This window comes from Dama dama, chromosome 11 (genome assembly GCF_033118175.1).
Source record: "Dama dama isolate Ldn47 chromosome 11, ASM3311817v1, whole genome shotgun sequence".
Classification (NCBI taxonomy): domain Eukaryota; kingdom Metazoa; phylum Chordata; class Mammalia; order Artiodactyla; family Cervidae; genus Dama; species Dama dama.
Genome location: NC_083691.1, coordinates 79,513,033 through 79,529,280, shown reverse-complemented (window position 1 = coordinate 79,529,280; position 16,248 = coordinate 79,513,033).

Here is a 16,248-nt window from a genome sequence, read left to right as displayed (position 1 = left end):
TCATAGATTACATTTGTCCTCAAAGTTCCTAAAACCACCCACACTACCATGGTTATGTAAAATGCTATACAAACAATCCCTTGACAGTTTCAAAGCCAGTCACTGTGCTATCCTCCAAGAGTAAAAATAAATAAATAAATAAATTTAAGGTTGTTTTTTTGTTGTTTAGTCTTAAGTGAGGTCCAACTCTTGCAACTCCATGAACTGTAACCTGCCAGGCTCCTCTGTCCATGGAATTTCCCAGGCAAGAATACTGGAGTGGAATGTCATTTCTTTCTTCAGAGGATCTTCCCAACCCAAGGAGTAAATCCAAGTCTCCTGCATTGGCAGGCAGATTCTTTACCACTGAGCCACCTGGGAAGCCCTAGGTTAAGATACTTTATGCCATCTAAAAGTAAAAGAATGTCAATTTCAAAATATCCTACAGTGCAGATTTTTTTTTTACTAGGTCAGGTGCATATTTTTACACCTATAAATCATCCTAAAGTAATAAGTTTTCATTGCACAGTTAAATGTCATTTCAGTTTAAGGTTTTGTTTTCTGGGTTTTCTACTTTATTTTTAGTAGGCGCATTATTTCCAGTGCCTTTTTCAAAATCTAGTTTTTCTAACAGAGTTGGAGTCTCTAAGTCCTTTAGAAATCTCCTAATTGTTTATTCTTCAATACATTGTTTATACAGAAATAAGAAAATGTTACTTCTTCTCCCATCTTTACCTTATGTAGCTAGAAATTAAGTGATGATGGTCATTTTGCTTTTGCTTTCTCTTTTCTATTTGAAACCCCAAAACAGATGAGTTTTAATTGTATGTTTTCCCTAATCTGAACAGGTTCGTAAAACATCATTTTTCTTCTATTGTTTTTATTATATGGTACTGCCATCTATGGATCCTACTCACAGAATAATTTTGGTTTGGGGTTTTAAAAACATTAGGATTTGGAACCAAAAAGACCATCCACTCCTCATCTTCCATTTACAGATAAGAAATTCAAGACTCTAGGTGGCTAAATAACTACATTATAGAAACAAGGTTAGTCACTAATAAAGGCTGAATTATCACCTATACTTAATATTTTATACCCATACAAGTGATTTTTATCTTGGTTTTGTCTCTTGTACAACTTGAACAAGCAAAAATACCTCAGATGGATTGTTTTCATAAAATGAGGTAAACACAAGTTATTTTAAATATATAAACATCTAACCACTTACCATCCCTATTTTAATTAATTTGCATATTTGTTTTGAGGATTTTTAAAGAACAGGCAAAACCTCTGCATTTAAGAAAGTTTTAAAACTCACTATGTCAAGAAGACATTTGCATACAAAATTTAGGTGTTATTTAGAGATCTAAGGAATAAATCTCAATGTTACTTTAATTTTTTTTGTAGTAATTGCCAAACACAAGGGGACTAAAGGAATTAAAAACAAAAGTGAGGCCTTTATTTTTGATAGTAACTGCAAAAATATTTTGAAAGTTTAATAGCAAGAAACTCCAGTGGGAAACTGACAAACTTTATATTTATTCCAAAAAAGTTCAAATTTAATAAAACACACAGGAGAATAATGATTTTTTAATCCTTTTTTGGTGTTCAATTTAACATGCCAACATTTTATTAACAATTTTTGCAACAATACACATAAATGAGAATGGTTTCTGTTTTCCTTTTTATTCTGGCTTGGAAGGTTTTGCAGTCAAGGTTATGCTAGCATAAAATGAATTGGGAAACTTTTATCTTTTTCTGTGCTGCACACAGTTTAAATTGGATACGTACAAAATGTTATTCCAAAGCCTGTTCTCATTTTAGGTCATCATACTGATTTTTCCTTCACTCACTTCTCAGGATTTCTGGAAATTGTTACTATATCCTGAATATGTTTCAGATTCTATTAAAGATGTTTTTGTTTTGTTTTGCTGTAAAACTTTATTGAGTTATAATTGATATACAAAAAGCTACATGTATTTAATATAAACAATTTAATGAGCTTGGACATATGCATATACTCATGATATCACCATTGTCAAGGTAATAAACATATCCATCACCTCTAAAATTTTAGCTACATCCCTTTAGGATTTTTATTTTGTTTTCATCTTTTTGCCTGTTTGCTTCTATGATAAAAACACCAAGCATGAGATCTACCATCTCAACAAATTTTTAAGTGCACATTCACATCTTTTTCTGATATCAATACCATTATATTTCCAAATTATGTTAATGTAGTGTGATGACTCTGAGATATTAACATTTCCAAAAATTATATCATTTAATTACTATTTATAACAAATACTAGAAGTTAATGTCTGTATCTTAAAAACTGAAATTAAGAGTAGATCAGCCCACACTCTCCCTACTGACCTATTTTTGAATAACTAAGCTCACTGTGAAACAAGGCAAGTTATGTAGAAGGTAACTATTCAGAAACAATAATAACTAATGTAAGTTGAACTGTTAAGCAAGTCATAGTAAAAGTACATTATTTCTTTTTATATTTATCTTCTAAGGAGATTCACAGTTATTTTAATGATCTTTTGCACGATGCAGAGACAATTTACATCAAGAAATTTATTTACTGCATAGGCTAATTTTAAACACCCAAGACAGAAATTAACTTAGTGCAAAGAATGGATCTTACCCCCAGACTCCCAACAAAAAGGATTATAATGAATGTCCATTGTAAATAAGAAAATAAACCATTTCTTAATTATCCCTATGTTAAATGTTCTTGTTCTCATTTATAATTACTTTATAAACAAGGTAGGAAATAATATAAGACTTTTTCAAATGTAACCATATTCTGTGAGCACTTAATGAAGATTTAATAACAAAAATAATTATAATTAACTTTTATAGTGCCAGAGAGTCAGTCTGCCTCCCGAGTTCACGTTCTAAAATTATTAATTTTGTTAATTTATTAATATTATAAACTTACTATATACAAAGTTCTGAGCTAGATGCTATAATAATTACAAGTAATATCTACTTGCTCCCCACCACCCCAAAAACAGTAGAGTCAACAAAGGAATAATTTTGTAAGTCACTGGAACACATAGTAAATCTATGCAGTAAAGAGATGAAAACCAAGTACTACTGAACAAAGTTCTTGGAATCTTTTGGTTGAGACTGAACTTTAAGAGGACATGCAGAACTTGAACCAAAATTGAAGCCAGGAGAATACACCAAAAAAATAAAAAAGCAGATAAAAGATAAGTAAGATAAGTTTTTCCACTTATCTGGAAAAATTGGATGTGTTCAAGTAATATCAAGTTGCTTGTTTTGACTGGAGCTTCAGTGAACCTTAACTTTTAGAAGGTAACCCCAAAAAGTTGAGATAGAAACATACTATGAAAATTCTTATATATCAGAGAAAATTTGTGACTGATTTAGACATTGAGGATAACTAGAAAGTTCTATGAGCTCTGATCTAGAAAACTTGGTGACAAATAAGAAGATAAAGGAAGTAGAACAAAGGAGAGTAGACTATCGTTTTGAAGTGGTTGGGCTGGGATGAAGAATGATGGTGTTAGAAAAGTAAGTGGATGGTTATGGGAAACATGTGATGATGAAATAGTCCACGATTTAGCATTTATTGATTGGATGATAGAAGAAGGGAGGATTCAAACAGGACTCATAGGTTTGAGTCAGAATGACCTAGAAAATGGTGCTGCCATTAGAAATAGGGAAATCCAGACGGACACATGTAGATGGAAAGACGACAAGTTTCTAATGACAATATTGAATTCAAAGTGTCAAAAGCCATTCAGATAGAGATCCCAGAAGGCAGGGAGAAGTACAAAGTCAGTACTAGAGAAAGTCATTTGAGTTATTTCCACATGAAAGAGATCATTGAAATCATAGGAGTTTTTGGTGTTGAAATTGGCTAGCAATAAGAAAGCCATTGAAAGATCAAGTGGTAAAGTCTTATTTCTAGAACCACAGGAAGAAAGATAATTAATGAAGACATACAGAGATCATCAGATAGATAAGAGGAGAACCAAGAAAAATACTATAGAATCAAAAGGAGGAAAATGTTTCAAGGAGGAGATTATCAAATGCTTCAGGCAAAGGAAGACAATAAGGATTTAGAATAAATTGCATTAATAGATTATACTACAGGAAATTATCAATGAACTTTGACAGGCTTTTATTAGAGAAATTTTCACAATATGTTAATTTTTACCAACAGTACCTTTTATCAACAGTGTTAGATTGTATTATCTGTTCTTAATTACTCATTTCCTCCCTACATTTGCCATTCTTTACCATAGGATGGATGTACTTCCAACCCCACTGACTTTTGACTTGGTCTTGTGTCTTGCTCTTGCCAACAGAATATGAGCAGGCTTAAGCCACTTTCCATCAGAGATACAGATTATGTTTGCATGGCAAGGTCTATCTCTCTTGTGTTCTGCCTTCTGCTGTGAGAATAGCATAACCTGGTTAGGGGCTGCTCCTTCCGCCCAGGTCGTAGAATGAGAAGATATATGGAGATAATCATCCCAGTTGAGCCCAGCCAAGACATCTCAGCTAACTTGCAGCCCTCTTATAATACAAGTTAAAAACAAACATTTGTTCTTATAAGTCATTGAACTATTGGGGTTGTTTGGTACCACAACAAAAGCTAACTAATATACCACATTTAGAAGACTGATAGATTGTTAAAAATTTTAGACTCTTTGGAAATGTTGCTGTGTGAAGTTCCTTGAGACATATATAAGTTAAAAATAATTTATCTTACCCATTATCATAAACCTGATAGCTTGTACATATCTGTCAATCTTTGTAAGTACCTCTAATAATGTAATATATAAGATATAAAGCGTGCTTTCAAGTTGTCTCCATGGGCTCTTTAATAGCCACACAGCTCCACTCTTTTAGTACTTGGATTTACCATGGAAAGTATTTTTCCTCCCTATTATTGTTGGCAAAAACTGCATCATTCTGGTCTGTTCAGAACTCAACAATCCGTACTGCCAAATGTGCTATTACAATGTCTCTTAAGATTTCCTTTGCTGTCCCTTTATTCTTGGTACCTCTTTTGTGATTTATGAGATGTTTTATGGCATTGTAATGTGGCTCTTGACATATAGTGTAACCCACTAAATTACCCTGATTTAAATAAATAACTTACCATATGAATATATTCAGGAATTTCAAAATGCAGTATTTTTCCCTTGATTTGGCCTGAAAAATCAATGGCATAAAAAGTAAAGCAGAGTGCTTTAGCTTACAATGTGCACAGTTTTTCTTTCCACTCCTATTTGTGATATTACTAGAAACAAAAATTGTGTATTTTTGAAGGAAAGTTGTGCATTGTCTTAGAACATGAGGGTTTTTTTTCACTTATCAAAATATTTTCAAAATCATATGGATACTTAGGTATATAAGAATATTGATAATCCAGTTTATAAGTATGTTCCATATCAAATAATAAAGATGCACAAGATATGTAAGTAATGAACAACTGTTCAGCTTTCTTTTCAAATATTAGGGCCATGCTGTCAGGTCAGAAGCATGCAGTTATCAAATCTGTTATATCTGGAAAAGAATGAGATTGAAGACATGCCCCCAAATACACTATTATCTTGAATGCAGAAGTCATATCTGTTAACATTGTTGACTCAAGTAGGAGGCAGCAGATGGTACAATAAGATAGTTGTAAAGTCCAGGAAGATACAAAGAGGCTGGTATAAAAACCTTAGTGAAAAGATGAGAGGGATTTTAAAAGAAGAAAATTCAACAGCTTCCAAGACAAGGCAAACTAAGGAGGGAAATCTCTCAATGGGAAATAAATTAAGAGATTTGCTTTGAGAACTATTTTTAATAAAAAGAAACTTGGATTCTTAGAAAAGAGTATCTATCCAAAGGCTCTTTTCCCTGTTTTTATTACTTAAAATTTTTGGTCCTCATTATTCATTAAATAATAGTACTACCTCCCTAATTATGTTCTCAAGAGTATATTTAATTACAGTTTCTACGTTCAGTGATTTGGTCGTTAAATCAATACACTTGACATTATGTTTCTACTGGAGCACACTCAAAAAGCATAACATACTCAGCCTTTGGATATTGCCTTTTTCCCCTTCGAACATTCCCTTCAGATACAAATGGGGAAACAGAGCATTTCAATTCCACCATAATTTCTTCCTTCAGTAATAAAGAACCTGTAAGTTTGCCTTTAACTATGAGCCTACTCACTCTGTTTGAGCCTTCACAGAGGCAGCCCTGAATCCCACATGATTAAGTGGGACCCATGCTTTTTGAGTATCTACTACAGTTATTAGTTTCACTGTATAAGCTGAGGACAACAGGAAATTTTGAGCTTAGATGGTCATTTTCCAAAATATTTCCGAATATCATTAAAGCCATTAAAGCTAATGCTTTATTCCTCACAATTTTTTTAATCCAGGAAACATTATAGTCTAGATAGCCTAAGAAATAAAAAATTAAATTTCTTATTAGAAACTATCAAACATAACAATGGAATTTATTTTCTGGTACGCCGTGCTATGTTCAGTTGCTCAGTCATGTCCAACTCTTTGCGGCCCCATGGACTGTAACCTGCCAGGTTCCTCTGCCAATGGAATTTTCCAGGCGAGAATACTTGAGTGGGATGCCATTTTCTACACCAGTCATCTTCCCAACCAGGGATTGAACCTGAGTCTCTTGCATCTCCTGCATTGGTAGGCAGATTCGTTACCACTAGTGCCACCTGGGAAGCCCCATCTTTCTGGTATAGTTCTCCTATAGAATTTTGGAAACCACTAGCAATACCAAAAGTATTCATCTCATGAGATTCTCCAAAGACCTACTTTAGGAAGTAGTAGGGTAAATAAGAGATCAAGCAAAGATGCCAACTCATTTTATGAGGTTAGATAAAATTTCATTCATTGATTTCAACACATCATCCTTTGTGAAAATGTGTACTAAAAGACAAAATATACATTTCCAAGTTAATGTCTTCAGTCTGAGTTTTGTGGTGATTAAAATCTTTCCTTGAGGCTTGCTGCTGCTGCTAAGTCGCTTCAGTCGTGTCCGACTCTGTGCAACCCCATAGCCGGCAGCCCACCAGGCTCCCCCGTCCCTGGGATTCTCCAGGCAAGAACACTGGAGTGGGTTGCCATTTCCTCCTCCAATGCATGAAAGTGAAAAGTGAAAGTGGTGTTGCTCAGTCGTGTCCAACTTGTAGCGAACCCATGGACTGCAGCCCACCAGGCTCCTCCATCCATGGGATTTTCCAGGCAAGAGTACCGGAGTGGGGTGCCATTGCCAGTAAAGAATCAGCCTGCCATTGCAGGAGACCTGGGTTTGATCCCTGGGTTGGGAAGATCCCCTGGAGAAAGAAATGGAAACTCACTGTAGTATTCTTTCCAGGAAAATCCCATGGACAGAGGAGCCCAGTGAGCTACAGTCCATGGGGTCGCAAGAGTCGGACACAACTTAGCAATTAAACAGGAACAACAAATAGATCTTATAATTTTCTCTCTCCCATTGATCATTAGAAAGGTCAAAGCCAAATCGGTGACTCACCTTTAGCCAATACAAAGACCTTCAAAGCTTGAACTTGATGCGCAATATAATTCTTGCCTTCATTTTACTTGGTTAGATTTCATTTCCTTTTGAGACAGGAGACAGATGGGCCCCAGGCTGAGAAGCTGAAGTCTGTCCCTTGTGGACAGATACTCCAAGATAAAGATAATGGCAGGGGCAGAGAGGACCTGAGTTCTGCCCAAATAAAAGATAAAGAGACCACATATTTCTCATTTTTAAGGTTAAAAAGGTCTTCCCGACTATTCACGCACAGAAAGGTTCCTTGGGGGCTAAAAATGGAGGGGTGCCACCCCATAATAGGTGGTGTCAAACTTTCCACAGTTCTCTGTGCTGGAATCCATCTTGGCTAAGAGATGCACACACACAGGAGAGGATGCTGAATTATACCAAATACGGACTGAGAGCCAGGCACAGCAAGCTGACTGGCCAGGGGAAACCCAGAAGAAATGGCTCATATAAGTGATTTAAACTACCGTGAAGGCATGACTCTCTGACTTTCTGAGCCTGCCTATGTGTGTCTATTCACAAGTACTCTTTTTTTTTTCCCTCCTCCTATACACTTTCCTTGTTTTACTACTTTCCATCTCTTTGTTGAAATTCATTTTCTACAAAGCAGACAAACCAAGGCCTTGTCACTAGCCACTGGCCCTCAGAGTCTAGTGGCTAGGTTCAATACACTCATTGCCATGGCCACCCAAGATCACTATGCCTCATTTATTTTTTAAAAGAACTTTAATTTACTTAATCTTTCATTGTAAGTTCATTTAAAGACACTGGGAAAAGGTAGGATATAAATGATTAAAGATGTAAGCTTTTTTAATGAATAAATGAAGAAAGCATATTCAGTTCAGTTCAGTCGCTCAGTCGTGTCTGACTCTTTGCAACCCCATGAATCACAGCATGCCAGGCCTCCCTGTCCATCACCAACTCCCGGAGTTTACTCAAACCCATGTCCATCGAGTCAGTGATGCCATCCAGCCATCTCATCCTCTGTCGTCCCCTTCTCCTCCTGCCCCCAATCCCTCCCAGCATCAGGGTCTTTTCCAATGAGTCAACTCTTCACATGAGGTGGCCAGACTACTGGAGTTTCAGCTTCAGCATCAGTCCTTCCAATGAACACCCAGGACTGATCTCCTTCAGGATGGACTGGTTGGATCCCCATGCTATCCAAGGGACTTTCAAGAGTCTTCTCCAACACCATAGTTCAAAAGCATCAATTTTTCAGCATTCAGCTTTCTTCACAGTCCAACTCTCACATCCATACATGACCACTGGAAAAACCATAGCCTTGACTAGACAGACCTTTGTTGGCAAAGTAATGTCTCTGCTTTTTAATATGCTATCTAGGTTGGTCATAACTTTCCTTCCAAGGAGTAAGTGTCTTTTAATTTCATGGCTACAATCACCATCTGCAGTGATTCTGGAGCCAAAAAAATAAAGTCTGACACTGTTTCCACTGTCTCCCCATCTATTTCCCATGAGGTGATGGGACCAGATGCCATGATCTTAGTTTTCTGAATGTTGAGCTTTAAGCCAACTTTTTCACTCTCCTCTTTCACTTCCATCAAGAGTCTTTTTAGTTCCTCTGCACTTTCTGCCATAAGGGTGATGTCATCTGCATATCTGAGGTTATTGGTATTTCTCCCAGCAATCTTGATTCCAGCCTGTGCTTCATCCAGCCCAGCATTTCTCATGATATACTATGCATATAAGTTAAATAAGCAGGGTGACAATATACAGCCTTGACGTACTCCTTTTCCTATTTGGAACCATGAAAGCATATACAGAGTGATTTTTTGTTTTTCTCTTTGACTGCACTGTACAGCATGCAGGATCTTAGTTTCCAGACCACAGATCGAACCTGTGCCCGCTACAGTGGAAGTACAGGATCTTATCCACTGGACTGCCAGGTAAGTCTCTGATTCTTTTAAATTTATCTTTCTCAACTGATTGCTTAATTGTTTTGTTTATTTGTTTCTTTATTTTATCCTTCTGAATCCCTGAGCCCAACGTCTAAGTTACCTACCTTTCCTAAACTTTCCCAGAGAAATTTTAGCTTGGAAGTACATTCACTATGGGTTTACCCTCTATAACATTTCCCTTTAATATTTTTTCTTTTTTTTTAATTTATTTTTATTAGTTGGAGGCTAATTACTTTACAATATTGTAGTGGTTTTTGTCATACATTGACATGAAACAGCTATGGATTTACATGTATTCCCCATCCCGAACCCCCCTCCCACCTCTCTCTCTACCCAATCCCTCTGGGTCTTCCCAGTGCACCAGGTCCGAGCACTCGTCTCATGCATCTAACCTGGGTTGGTGACCTGTTTCACCATAGATAATATACATGTTTCAATGCTGTTCTCTTGAAACATCCCACCCTCGCCTTCTCCCACAGAGTCCAAAAGTCTATTCTATCATCTGTGTCTCTTTTTCTGTTTTGCATATAGGGTTATCATTACCATCTTTCTAAATTCCATATATATGTGTTAGTATGCTGTAATGTTCTTTATCTTTCTGGCTTACTTCACTCTGTATAATGGGCTCCAGTTTCATCCATCTCATTAGAACTGATTCAAATGAATTCTTTTTAATGGCTGAGTAATATTCCATGGTGTATATGTACCACTGCTTCCTTATCCATTTGTCTGCTGATGAACATCTAGGTTGCTTCCATGTCCCCAGCCAGGACATGGAAGCAACATTTCCCTTTAATATTTATACTTATTTTCAGTTTAAACTCAATTTTACCAAATTATAGAAGATAGAGGAAGTCACTTGAGATTCTATCAGTTGAACACATAAATTATTTTTATATTTGGTCCCTTTAGTCATAGTGTTTCATCAATCTCTAGCATATTTCAGTTTTATTCAGCAAACATTTTCTGAGTGTTGACCATGTGCTGAATACTGTGTCCACTATGTATGCAAAGATAAAGGCAGTGATAGCCCCCAGGTAGCATTCTGTCTAGAAAATGATATCCATGTGTAAAGTAATGCAACACAGAGTGTAAGTATGTAGAGATCTATAGACCTCCATGAGTAGGTAACCCGTTAGCGAGGATCTGAAAGATAAAGAGGAGTTCTGCTGACAAGCACTGAAAGAAAGGCATATCACACTGCCACACCGTAGTGCTGTGAATGGGGGCAGTTATGGAAAAAGACACCATTAATGGTGGACAGTGATCAGCATGCTGAAGGGTATTACTTGCCGTGAAAAGGAATTTGAACTTTCAGTCCAGAGACAATGCAAAACCAGAAAAGAGTTCTAAGTGTAAAAACAACATGATCAGATTACATTTCAAAAACCATGCTGTTTTACAGCATTGAGAGGGACAGATTGAGGGAGAGGCAGCCATGTAGGATAGATAAACCATTTGGAAGGCCATGGCAATTGTGGCAAAAGACAGAGGTTCTAACTGGGCCATGGCAGTAAAAATGAAGAGTCAAAGGACAAAACTGAGATCTGTTTTAAAATATTCAATTTGATTCAGTGACTCTACAATAGTGACTAAACAACAGGAAGCCAGCTGGGAGGGTGAACAGGTGCCAGGAGAACTTAAAAAAAAAAAAGCTGACTCTAGAGTGATTTAAAAGTTTCTGGTTTAGGAAGTTGGAATGGCAAAGTTGCCATTAACTGAGATAGAAAAACCTGTTAAAAAGAGTGGAAAAAGGATGGGAAGAGGGGGAAAGAGAGTGAAGATTAGTGAGGAGATAAGAGTCGGGTTTGGAACATTGCTTTGTTTGAGGTGTTGGTGGGGTCAGAAAAATGGCCTTTGTTGCCTCTGAGTATACAGAGTTGGAAGAGACCGGAGATAGAGATTTGGGATCATTTCCTAAACAGCTGGTAGTTAAAACCATGTGAGTAGACCTGTGTAAGGGCTGATTTAATATATGTTGGGGGAAAGGGAAGGAGGCAGTAAAAACCTGATGGAAATGGATGGACATGTTAATGGCGGACAAGAAGACAGAGAACTAGAACAGACTAGAGCCAAGATTTGGCTGTAACTGGGAAGGCGCACAGAGCCATGGCACAGAATTCTTTACTTCAGGGTGAGAGGCTCAAATATGTTTTCAGTCTCCAGAATACACTCTTACTAAGCAAGCAAAGAGGAGAGAAAGCAGAGAGGGATCAATCAATGACACAAAGACTTGAGGGAAAACGAAAGGATAGGATCAAGAGACGACTATAAAAATTAACCTGGAACCAAGGGGAAATGCTTCTTCTAGGAAGTGAGGGAAGAAAGAGAAGACGGGCAGCGATAGAAAATATTACAGGTATGGAGATGTAAGAAACTTCAGTTCTATTAACTTCTTGATGTTCAGGGGATGATTTCAACTGCTGGTCATGGAAAGGGCAGGCCAGGCTCTCAGGAGAATCAGGGAATGTGAGTGGACCTGCCAGGAGGAAGAGAAGAAAGCCTCCCCCTAACGGCAAGGGAAGGACTGCCCAGCACCATCAAGACTCCACTGTGGATTTACAATAGTAATGAACTGGCTTATGATTTGCTTCCAGCTGCACTTCGCCAACTGAGTAAAGAAGGAGAGAATTCATAAATAAGGGCTGAGCCAGAGTTGGGATCAATTACTGTTTTAATTTTTTGGAAGGAGAGGAGGCACCACACAACCTTTCATGAGAAAGGCTAGTTTGCAGAATGAACTGAAATTGAGGCAGTAGGAAACAATGTGAGCCCCACTCCTCCTTCACCTCAAGGAGGAGCAGAGCAGAATGTAAGTTCTGTGTAGGCAGGCAGAGCTCAGAAACAACTGTGTGTCCTCCTTCTCTGCAAGCACGCAAATCCCAAAGAGGATCTAGGAGGAGCTGAACTAAGCATGCTTAGAGCCTCTTCAAAATTCACCAGTCAGGTAACTCATTCCTCCTCTTCTGAAAGGAGCAATGCAGGAACAGAAGTCAGGAATTTAATTCAGGTAAAGTCGAACCACAGGAAGAAGTGGGGGAAGGGTCCTGTCTGCCTTAACAGGAGAAAAACAGAGGGGACAGATCCTTAATGCACAAGCATTAAGGAGAGAGTGATGCTAGTGACTGTCTGGTCTAGAAAGGGAAACGTGTGTGGACAGGAGAGGCTGAAGGACATAAAGAAAAGCACTGGCAAAAGTGACTATATCTAAGAACAGGCTTGATGGGAGTGTGGTAGGTTTGGTGGGAAAGAAGGAATGTGACTGTCATATTTTTATCAGAGTAACAGAGTGTAAAGCTTCAGAAAGCAAGCAGTTCCAGTGTGATCACTGAAACAGGAGGATGAAATAGGTTGCAGTTTATACTGCAATTGAAGACATTAAAAAACTCAGAGGCTAGGTACTGCCTAGACCGACCACATAGACACTCAAATAACCCCTAAAGTTTGTCAAGACTAAGCATGGGGAGGAGACAATGAACCAAATGCCAGGGTCCTTATAAGATATGAAGCACTCAGCTGGACGAGGTGAGCAGATGATACAAGTTGCTAGAATACCCCTAGAAACCAGAGGAAAGAGACGTGAGGTTAATAAGTTAATGCTGGATAAATACAGGAGAAGATTTTTGTTTCTGAGTGGGGGAAAAAAAAAAAGCCTGAGTAGTAGCAAGAGAGAGTATAGAAAATGCATGCATTGCCTCCCTTCCCCAGTATCACTGGAACATAAAAGAATGAACAACCCTGACTCAGGGCCGAGGAATGTGAAACCTCTGCTCCTCTGTGCTGCTTTCTTGAGTGTTCAGAATAAACAGAATGATGCTGAAGTGGTAAAGGACGCTGGAGATCATCCCAAGTCACATCCCCTCTGAGAAATACTCAAAGCCCACAGAAGACAACCAGAAATTCAGAAACTGAGTCACTTGCATGAACCAGAAGCTTCCTAATGATTGAACTAAAGGGTTTGCTAAGGTTATCAGTGAGGAAGGAATACAATTCTGATCTTCTGAATGTGCATCCAGGATCTTTCCAAGCACGTCGCAGAGTTTCACATGTGTTCCCTGGAAGTGGCTGTTGATGAGATGCCTCAGAAGCTACCAGATGAGATAAAGGAGACTGGGCACATGGGGTTCCAGGCATATCCCACTATTTCAATCAAAACAACTTTGCTTTTATGTTTTATATACTGGTGTTCCATTTAGGAACTGAATTTTTTAATATTTTAAAATAGTCTACTAGACATATGTGAGAAGTTTAAAGATAGAAAATGGTATTCTGCTATAACTAGTACTGGGTGGGGGGACTTTGTTTGGATCAAAAGCTCTAATCATTCAAATAAATTATAGGCTCCTTGAAAGTCAGAACTTTATCTCAAACCTCTTTAAATATCTTGCCTCCTACCAGGTGCCCTACACAAAAGAGACTACCAAAAAATTTGCAGATGACTGATATGACCCCTGGCCACTTTACTTAAACTCAGTGTCTTTTCCCCAAATGTCTCTAAGAACAAAGGAAAAAGTAGGGGAGAATCTGTACTAACCAAGTAGCATCACTTCCTCCAAAGTGTCAGCACAGGCTGGGGCCCTTGAAAACAGAACAAGTCTTATTTATCATCCAACATGCCTGACACTTCAGCAAAAGAGGAAGCACCAGATGGGAACTGTGGTTGCGAGTCAGAGCTCAATCTCTTCTGAGACCTAGAAACTAGACCTAGTGAATGAAAGAGACAGAGTAGGTCAGAGTGGCTAAGGAATTTCTATTATTTTTTACAAAAATAAGTATCATATGATGGAAGGATTACTTCTTGGGAATTAGACAGACATCGATATAAACCCTGGTCCATGATGTAATAGCTAGATGACTTTGGTTAAGTTGCTTAAAATCTCTTAATTCTCAGTTTTCTCATCTGTAAAATGGGGAGAACAACTGCATGCCTCTCAGAAATGTTGAAGATTAAATGAATTAATGTGTTTAACACTGTCTTGTGCCTTGCATGCAGCAATCTCTCAATAAGTAGTAACAGTCATTATGAAGTATACAGCACAGGGAGTAAAAAAACATTGGGATTTGGAGTCAGAAAAAAATACAAATTTCATCTCTGTCATTGACTAACACTGATGAGTCATTTAACATTTCTGGGTCCAGTTTTCTTTATATTTATAAGTCAGTGAAACTCAATGGCTGCATCAAGTAGAAGCTCCTTGAGAAGGACTAGAGTTTCAAGATCTTTTCTTCCATTTTGTCTCATCTTCTCATAACAATGTGATGCTCATAAATCCACAACGCATGTGATCTAGGTCATAAATGATGTACCACTTAACAAAGCAATTCCCCCAAACTAATTTAAAATGTCACTTTCATCTTTCAAAAGCATTTACCAAAATTATCCATCATCTCATATTTTCTGGCACTGTGCCACCCCTGGGAGTCTCATGTTCTCTTCCCTGTGAACATTTTCTGCCCCTGGATCATCAGGTCCCTATCATCTTATTCCCTTCATCACAGCTCCCCCTGTCCTCTCAACCCAGCCCATCTTCTATTGCCCACAGTCCTCCATGCAGACGGTTATGTCCTCTGGGTCTCCTCAAAGCTGGAAAGGAAGAAACCAAGTAGTAATGTCTAAGTGTTCCCTGTTCTTGTCATGTGAAGTACAGAAAAGACAATTTATGTCCACATGGTAATCATTTTTGTACCATCATCAAGAGGTGACACAGCTTGTCTTCCCTGCCCCAGTGACTAGGAATTTGGTATCTGCATGACTGTGTGAATGCCAAGGTCAGTAACAGTTGGCCAAAGAGCCCATGCTCTGTCCCCCAACTATATGCCACGGGACAAACTGAGGAATAGACACCGCATGACTAACTCCCCCACATGATGGGGGATATTTCATAATTCTCCAAGGCACTGCTAGTGTTGATAGCTCTGGCATTACTGAAGAGTTCATTCTAGGGCTGTGGTTCTCAAACTCTGATTCACATTAAATCACCCAAGGACCATTTAAAAACCTTGAACATTCAGACTGAACCATATGCCAATCAAATCAGAATCTCCTGATGTGAGATTCAGGCATCAGTACTTACAAAGTGAAAACTTGTCCTGTGATTACGCTGTACACCCAAGTTTGAGTAACAGTGTTCTAGGACAGTGCTTCTCAAACTTGAACTACTTAAGAATCCCTTGAGGAAGTTTTTTAAAATTATGATTCCCTGACCCTATGCTGACTGATTATATCATAATCTGTGGGGATGAGTTCCAAGAAATCAGTATCTTTAAAATCCTCTAGATGATTCTATACGGCCCATTTAAAAAGCAGTGTTTTGTCAAGAGAATGAGAAGACTGGGAGAAAACATTTACCAAAGACATACAGGACAGTTATCCAAAGTATACAAAGAACTCTGCCAACTAAAAATTATTACTTGCCATCTGTTTTTACAAGAATGAAGTCACTTACCACTGCAGTTGCTGACAATGAACACACCCTGAAAGGAGTTCAGGATGGAGATCAGGAATGAGGCACTCGGTGCTCTGGCAAAAACTGGCAGGACAGGCCTTCAGACAGTTATTTTCAGGAGAAGATTTTATGAGCCCAACTTCTTGCACCATCTCATGTCCAGAAAAATACTCAAATCATTAATGGAGACCTCTGCCCCTCCATTAGGGAGGCAGATTGTGATTAGCAGCAATCGTTTGACAAAATGTGTGCTTGACTGCATGGACCCCCTCCACCAAAATCACATGTATGCTGACCTCCCCCACTGCCTCTTCGGAACAGTTCCTCAG